Source organism: Elephantulus edwardii, unplaced genomic scaffold (genome assembly GCF_000299155.1).
Source record: "Elephantulus edwardii isolate Elephantulus edwardi_28Jun2011 unplaced genomic scaffold, EleEdw1.0 scaffold00277, whole genome shotgun sequence".
NCBI lineage: Eukaryota > Metazoa > Chordata > Mammalia > Macroscelidea > Macroscelididae > Elephantulus > Elephantulus edwardii.
Genome location: NW_006400027.1, coordinates 2422629 through 2431735, shown reverse-complemented (window position 1 = coordinate 2431735; position 9107 = coordinate 2422629).

Sequence of the window (9107 nt, the reverse complement as noted above, 5' to 3'; positions counted from 1 at the left end):
AAGTTTCGCATTAGAACGATCAAGTGTTCTGGGATTCCCATTCTTCTCAGAGTCAGCCACAGTTTGTTATGATCCACACAGTCAAATAGCTAGTTGAAATGGTACTTTCATTCTTTCAACCCATTGAGACATTAAAAGCAGGCAATGCTGTAAGTCCTGGTAAGACTAGATTTTGGCATAATTTTAGGAAAGCCACTCTTCCAGTAACCTGGTTAGAAGCAAAGGAGAGTAGGCCTCCATAGGATTGTGAATCTGAGCACATATCTGTTTGGGAAAGGAAATTTGAAATTGATTTTAAAAATGTAGACACTTTCCCCCCTACTAGTTTATTAATAACATTTGAATACAAATTCCAACAAATTCTTTCAATTTCCCTCACCCCCCACCCATCAAATTGTACAACCCAATGATTAATTCCCCTATCCCCTGCACATCCACATCCCTCTGGTTCCAGCTTCTCCCATTCCTCCTGTATCCTTACACTTATTCTACAATAATGGTTTTATACAATATTTATCTTAGTGGGACTTAGTTCACTAGGCATAATGCTCTCCAGTCCCTCATAAGTTAGGTAATAACTTACAAAGTAATTGCTCCTGTGTGCTACATAGTATTCCATCGTGAGAATGTACCATATTTGTTTGTGGTTGGATATTTGGGCTGTTTCCATGTTCTTACGATGGTGAATAATGCTCCTGTGCACACCTGTGTATAAATCTCAGTTTGTGCCTCAGTTCTCATATTCTCAGGGTATGGCACCCTCCATCAATTCCTTCCCATTTAACATAGACTATGAACAGATAAAATATAAAGAAAAATAAAATGAAACAAGTACTTGTGATCATCCTGGAAGGGATTTGAAAATGGGTCATTTGTATGTTGTTTATTTCATTTTATGGCATTGACAAATTCTTTCTTGAGACACACTAGAAAGACAAAACAAGCTCAGATTCCACTTGTGACATAGAAAGGAAGGGAACATAATTAGATTAAACCTTTCCCTTTTAAATAATTTTATGGACATATTTCAGTTCCTGGCTATTTTAAGCACTATCATAGCATATCCATACAGAGTAAAATGGGTTGTGCTTTCAAATGCTTTCTCTCAACTCTATTATTTATTATTATTTTAAATTAAGTGACTCTCTTAAAAACCCTGAACTAAGTTTTATACATTTCTGTCTTGAGTAGGGTGCTAACATGACAAAAAACCCGATTTGGAGATTTTCTGGATTTCTTCTACATTATCTTTTGTCACTAGCAGGACATTGTGACTTCAATGTTTGGCAGAATGGAAGCTCTTAATTCATGGATACCTGCTGAGGCATACTGACATGGAGGAGGGGAAAAGTGGGACACTCGTGTTTAGGCAGATCCATCCATTTCCGTTCAGCTGCTGCAATTTTGCAGCCTTTGTGCCCAAGGACAAATAGCTTGACTGTCACTGATAGTTACTGACATCAGAAAGGGCTGTAAGGATTCTGTGCTCTGCTAATGTCAACTCCTACTGACTTGGAAGCACTAAACTCTTTTCATTAGGCTCTGGATTCAATCTCATGGTATTAGGAACTAGAAATCAAACACAGCAAGAGTATTTACACTACTGGAATTGGCAAAAGCTAAAAATTGAGAGTTATTTAAACCCTAAAATACAGTTTCCTAGCTCATTCCTGAACATGAGACAATTTAAGCAAAATGTTTAACATGTCTAACTCGTTTCTCTTTTTTCCTATCTTGAGTAGCTTGCAAAGATAGATTATATATATAGAACAGTTTAAGACATTTCTCAGTGGTTTAATGTCATAATCAGTAACAGTTAATGAATTTCATTGGCTATTGCTGTTGAGAATAAGGCTGACTGTTAGAATTATCTTTGATTTTGATAATTAAATACTGAATGAAACTTTGCCCTTGTATTTTGAAGAATGTATGGTATACTGGTTTTCAGCATTTAGATTAAATAAAGCTAATAAATACAGCTGTGAGCATTTGAATTTCCTGGATTCTCCTGGGAAATGGACATTTTCTGTTCAGCTTGAGGTAGCATCATGTTGTTATTATGTGTTGTCGAGTCACCTGCCACTCATAGCGACCCTATGTACAACAGCCCTAAACCCTGCTTTATCCTGTGTTAATCTCACTGTCTCTGATACAATTACCCAATTACCCCAGTCACTGAATCAATCAATCCACCTCACAGAGGGTCTTTCTGTCCTGCACTGTCCCGCCACCATCTTAAGCATAAAGTATGTCAGATGAAGCTTCAGAATCCTTGCCTCCAAGGAGCAGCCTGGTTTAACCTCTCTAAGATGAACCTGTTCATTTTCTTAGCAGTCCATGGTATATTCCATAATCTTTTTCCAACATCACAGCTCAACGGGATCAGTTCTCCTTCTCTCATTCCTAGTCATTATCCAGCTCTCTGATGCATAGCAATTAATTGCAAAGATCATGGACTGTGTCAGGCACACCTTGGTCTCCAGAGTGACATCATTACTCTTCAGTACTTTGGAGAGGTCTCCAACAGCAGACTTCCACATAGCCATACATCTTTTGATTTCCTGGCTGCGGGTGCCAAGAGTATTCACTGTGGAGCCAAGCAAACTAAAGCTGTTAATATTCTCCATCTGTTCACCATCCATCATGAAGCTGCCAGTCAGCCCTGTGGTGAGAATCTTTGTTTTCTTGATATTGAGCCTGAATACATGTTGAAGACTGTATTCCTTGACCTTCCGCTTCAGGTTCTGCTCTGTTTCAGCAAGCAGGGTTATGTCATCTGCATAATGCGGGTTGTTGATGAAACTTCGTCCAATCCTGAGGCCAAATTTCTCTTCATAAGGCTTTGCCTCCCAGATAATCTGTTCTGTTGATAGATTGAAAAGGTATGGAGACAGGACACATCCCTGGGATACAGCCTTCCCAATTGTGAACCATGCAGCGTTACCCTGTTCTGTTCTGATGACTATCTCCTGGTCAAAATATAGGTTTCACATTAGCACGATCAAGTGTTCTGGGATTCCCCTTCCTCTTAGAGTCAGCCACAGTTTGTTGTGATCCACAGTCAAACGCTTTTGCATAACCAAAGAATTACAGATAGATATTTCTCTCATATTCCTTGCTTTCTGCCAAGATCCATCTAACATTAGCTGCAATATCCCTAGTATCCACAAGTTCCTTTTCTGTAACATAATTTGATCAATTGTCCTATCAAATAACTTGTGATATTGAAGTATGCCTAGAGATGCAGGATAGGAGAAGCATATACCATACCAAAAGATGTTGCCCCCTGGTTCCTTAGAGAAGACTGACTCTCTAATGTGTATCAAGTGTGACATGAACAGTAGTTATAAAGGCATCAGAAGTGCTGGGAAAGTTCTCAAAAAATCTGTAAGATACCAACTTTCTCTGGGTATATAAGAGCATTATTGGTAATATAGATTCCTTTGTTTATAAAAATGCTGAGAATGTTCCTTCTACTGTCTCTGTAAAGCAATGAAGTTAGCATACAGCTGAAACTCATCTCAAAGATAATTCAGATGTCTTTCTGGTTGGGGCTGTGGTAGTGCTGTGCTTCAGATATTGCCTGCTAACTGAAAAGGTCAGTAGTTTGAAGCCAGAAGATACTCCACAAGAGTAAGATGAGATCATTAACTTCCCATACACAGACTTGGAAAACCTGGGGTCTTTGTGCTTTGTGCTTGAGAGTCTCTGTGAGCTGGAACTGACTCATGGCAGTGGTCTGGGTCCTTCTGGTAAGCAGTTATAACCATGTTCTCTATTAGGTAGAATAATACTGTTATAGTCTAAATTTCATGGTCCAAGTTTTCTTTCTCCTGCTCTGATGTGACATTGGACATGCTCTCTGATTTCTCTCAAAAGCAAGCTTTTCATCTCTATAGCAGGTAACCATATAAGGGTTAATGTGAGAGTCTAATACTGAGCATATGTTCTACATACACAAACAGTATACAAAATGTAAATTTTATTGTTTGAACATTCTTGTTCACATCCTACAAATCATTATTTTTAAAGATTCAAAACAAACTTCTAATTTGGCATTAACAAATAGCCAAACCACACATTTCAGAAGTCATTCTGGAATGTTAAATTCATAAAGAAAGAGGGAGGTAACATTCCTCATAATTAAGAACTGGATTTTGGAAGCAGGCAAGCAGAACTGAATGCTATTCCATGCTTCAATATATGCAAATTGTGTAACCTTAGAGCAGTTGACATCAAGTTGATTACAACTCATAGTGCCTCATGTAGGTTAGAGCACTGAAGCACAAAGCACAAAGGACCCAAGGGTTTCCACATCTGTGTCTTTATGAAAGTGCACTTTCTCATCTTACTCTAGTGATGTATCTGCTGTCTTCAAATACTGACCTTTTCAGTTAGCATTCAATATCTTAAGCACAGTACCACCACAGCCCCTACCAGAAAGACATCTGAAGTACCTTTTGAGATGAATTTCAGCTGTATGCTAACTTCATTGCTTTATGGAGACAGTAAAAGGAACATTCTCAGAATTTTTATAAGCAAAGGAATCTAAGTTACCAGTAACAGTCTTATGCACCAAGAAGAAATTGGAATGTGACCTTTATTTTTTTGAGAAGTTTCCCATCAGTCACTGGAAGAAATTTAATTCAAATAGGTGGTATCATTCCACTCTTTGTAGGAAGAAGACAATGGGACTTATATGTTGTGAGTCATAGAGACACTATGAACAATAGCCCTGAAACCTGCTCTATCCTGTGCCAACCTTATTGTCTCTGACAAACATACCCCCATTATCCCAGTCATTGAATTAATCCATCTCATCAAGGATTTTCCTTTCTTGCACTGTCCCTCTACCCTTCCAAGCCTGATGGCCATATCCAAGGACTGGGTCCTTCTTGCAACATACCCAAAGTACTTGTTGTTGTTGTTGTTATGTGCTGTGGAGTCATTTGCGACTCATAGTGACCCTATGTACAACAGCCCTAAACCCTGCTCTATCCTGTGCCAATTGCACTGCCTCTGACACACCCATCCCGATTACCCCAGTCACTGAATCAATCCACCTCATAGAGGGTCTTTCCCTCCTGTGCTGTCCCTCTACTCTACCCAGCATGATGTCCCTCTCCAAGGACCTGTCTCTCCTTACAACATGTCCAAAGTATGTCAGACGAAGCCACACAATCCTTGCCTCCAAGGAGTAGCCTGGTTTAATCCTCTCCAGGATGAATCTGTTTGTTTTCTTGGCAGTCCATGGTACATTCAATACTCTCTTCAGCACCACAGTTCAAAGGCGTCAATTCTCCTTCTGTCCTCCCTAGTCATTGTCCAACTCTCTGATGCATGACAAGTGATTGCAAATACCATGGCCTGTATCAGGTGCACCTTAGTCTCCAGAGAGACACCTTTGCTCTTGAGTACTTTAGAGAGGTCCCTAACAGCAGACTTTCCCATTGCGATACATTTTTTTATTTCCTGGCTGCTGGTGCCAAGAGTGTTGACCGTGGAGCAGAGCAAACTGAAGCTGTGAATAATCTCAATCCCTTTGACATCCATCCTGATGATGCCAATTGGTCCAGTGGTGAGAATCTGTCTTCTTGACATTGAGCCTCAGTCCATATGGAAGGCTGCAGTCCTTGACCCTCTGCAGCAAATGCATGAAGTCCTCCTCAGTTTCGGCAAGCAGGGTTGTGTCATCTGCATAACGCAAATTGTTAATAGATCTTCCACCAATCCTCTCGGATAATCTGCTCTGCATATGGGTTGAAAAGATATGGAGATAGCACACATCCCTGGCATACACCTTTCCCAATTTTGAACCATGCTGTGTTACCCTGCTCTGTTCTGACGACTGCCTCTTGGTCCAAGTATAGGTTTCTGATTAGCACGATTAAATGTTCTGGGATTCCCATTCTTCTCAGAGTCAGCCACAATTTGTTATGATCCACATAGTCAAACGCCTTTGCATAATCAATGAAACACAGATAGACATTCTTCTGGTATTCCCTGCTTTCAGGTAAGATCCATCTAACATCAGCAACAATATCCCTAGTACCACGACCCCTTTAAACCCAGCCTGGACTTCTGGCAGTTCTCTGCTGATGTGCTGTTCCAGTCGTTTTTGGATAATCTTCAGTACTTAGATAAGTAAATAAATTATCTAAATTTACACAGGAATTGCGAGATGTTGCAGATTGTGCAAATGGGTAATCTCCTGCTATACCTAGACTACCAACAAAAAAGTTGGACAATATCCTCCTTTGTGATTTATAGTCTCTGTAAATCTGCCAGAGGACAAATTACTTATTGTTTCTGACTTGATAGCTTGGACAAATTACTAATTGGTTCTGACTTGATAGCATATTTTATATAGATGATAGATGTAGATATATAGATACATAGATAGATAGATGTATAGATATATGTGTCTGTATGTATATGTGTATGTATATGTATGCATATATGCATAACATATATAGATTTATGTATATGAATAAATATGTATGTAAATATATATACACACACACACACCCCAACAACCAGAGCCAAAGAAGAGGAAATAGAAGATTTCTACCAACTTTTACAGTCAAAGATAGATCAAACATGCATTCAATATGCATTAATAATAATGGGTGATTGGAATGCAAAAGCCGGGAACAGAGAAGAAGGATTATTAGTCAGAAAGCATGGACTGGGTGATAGAAATGAAGCTGGAGATAGCATGATTCAGTTTTGCACAATCAACAGTGTATTCATTTCAAATACATTTTATAAGGAACATAAACGCAGGTTATACACATGGAGTTCACCTAATGACATGCTTAGGCAGCAGATTGATTGTATCTTTGGAAAGAACTGCTGGAGAAGCTCAATATCAGCTGTGAAAACTAGGCCAGATGTTGATTGTGGAACTGACCACCAAATACTCATATGCAAGTTCAAGCTGAAGCTAAGGAAAATGAATCCAATTCACAGGAATCAAAACATGACCTTGAGTCTATCCCATCTGAATTTCAAAACAATTTCAGGAATAGGTTTGAGGCCGTGAACACTAATGAGCGAAAACCAGATGATTTGTGGGAGGATATCAAGAATATCATCCAGGAAGAATGCAAAATGTCATTATAAAGACAGAGGAGGAAGAAAAGACCAACATGGGTATCAGTACAGACTGAATATTGCACTAGAGGATAGAAATGCCAAAGCAGAAGGAGGAATTCAAGATATTAAGAGCTGAACAAAAGATTTTGGAAGGCAATGCGTGAAGACAAAGTAAAATATTACAATGAAATGTGCAAGGAGCTGGAGTCAGAACATCAAAAGGGCCAAACTCACTCAGCATTTCTTAATCTCAAGAAATTGAAGAACAAATTCAAACCTTGAGTTCTGTACATAAGAAAGTTTTGGGCAAAATATTAAATGATCCGGGAAGTATTAAAAGAAGATGGAAAGAGTCTACAGAGTGGCTGTACCAAAAGAATTTGGCAGACACAGAATAATTTCATGAAACAATATATAAGCAAGAGCTTATGGTGATGAAGGAAGAAGTTCAAGCTGCTATGAAAGAATTGGAAAAAAACAAGACCCCAGGAATTGACAGTATACCAACTAACTGACTTATTTCAACTAACAGATGCTGCCTGAGATGTGCTTAAAAAGTTGTGGCAAGAAATTTGGAGGGCAAACACCTGGCCAACTGACTGCAAGAGATCTATATTTGTTCCTATTCCAAAGAAGAGTGATCCAAAAGAGGGTGGAAACTATCAAACATATCATTAATATCACATGCAAGCAAGATTCTGCTGATGATTATCCAAAAATGACTGGAACAGCAAACACATAAACAGAACTGCCAGAAGTGCCGGCTGGGTTTAGAAGGGGTCTTGGTACTAGGGATATCGTAGCTAATGTTAGATAGATCTTGGCTGAAAGCCGGGAGTACCAAAGGAATGTCTATTTATTGATTATGCAAAAGTGTTTGACTGTGTGGATCACAACAAACTGTGGCAAACTCTGAGAAGAAAGGGAATCCCAGAACACTTGATTGTGTTAATGTGAAACCTATACAGAGCAAGGAAACACTGCATGATTCAAAATTGGGAAGAGTGTACACCAGGAGTGTGTCCTAGCTCTGTAACTTTTCAATATATAGATCAGATTATCTGGGAGGCTGGCCTCTATGACAAAAAAATGTGACATCTGGATTGAAGGTAGATTCATCAACAATCTGCGTTATGCAGATAACACAACCCTGCTTGCTGAAACTGAGGAGGACCTGAAGCACTTACTGCAGAAAGTCAAGGACTGCAGCTTTCAATATGAATTGAGGGTCAGTATCAAGAAAACAAAGATTCTCACTACTGGGCCAATTAATTGGAAGCATCGTGATAGATAGTGAAGAGGTTGAGATTGTTAACAGCTTTGGTTTGCTTGGCTCCACAGTGAGCAGTCATGGCACCAACAGCCAGGAAATGAAAAGACATATTATGATGAGAATGTTTGCTTTTAGAGATATCTCCAAAGCACTGAAGAGCAACGATGTCACTCTGGAAACTAAGGTGCACCTGATACTACCCATGGTTTTTGCAGTCACTTGCTATGAGTCAGAGAGCTAGACAATGACTAGAGATGATAGATGGAGAATTGATGCCTTTCAGCTGTGGGGTTAGAAAAGAGTATTGAACGGACTGATAAGAGAATGAACAGATTTGTCCCAGAGAGGGATAAATCAGGCTGCTCCTTGAAGCCAAGGATTTTGAAACTTTGTCTGACATATTTTGGACACGTTGCAAAGAGGAACCAGTCCTTGGAGAGGGTCATCATGCTTCGGAGGGTGGAGCGACTGCAGAGGAGAAAAAGACCCTCTATGAGATGAATTCATTCAATGACTGGGGTAATGGTGGTAGGTGTTTTGGAGACAGACAGTGAGATTGGCACAGAATAGATCAAGGTTTAGGGCTGTTGTTGTTAAGTGCTGTCAAGTCGCAGGTGACTCATAGCGACCCTATGAAGGAGAGTCCTCGATGCTTAGGTGCCCTTCATCCTCTCTCCAGGTTCATAGGGTTTCCGGAGGCAAGCTCTTATGGAAGTGGATGCCACTCCTTACATAT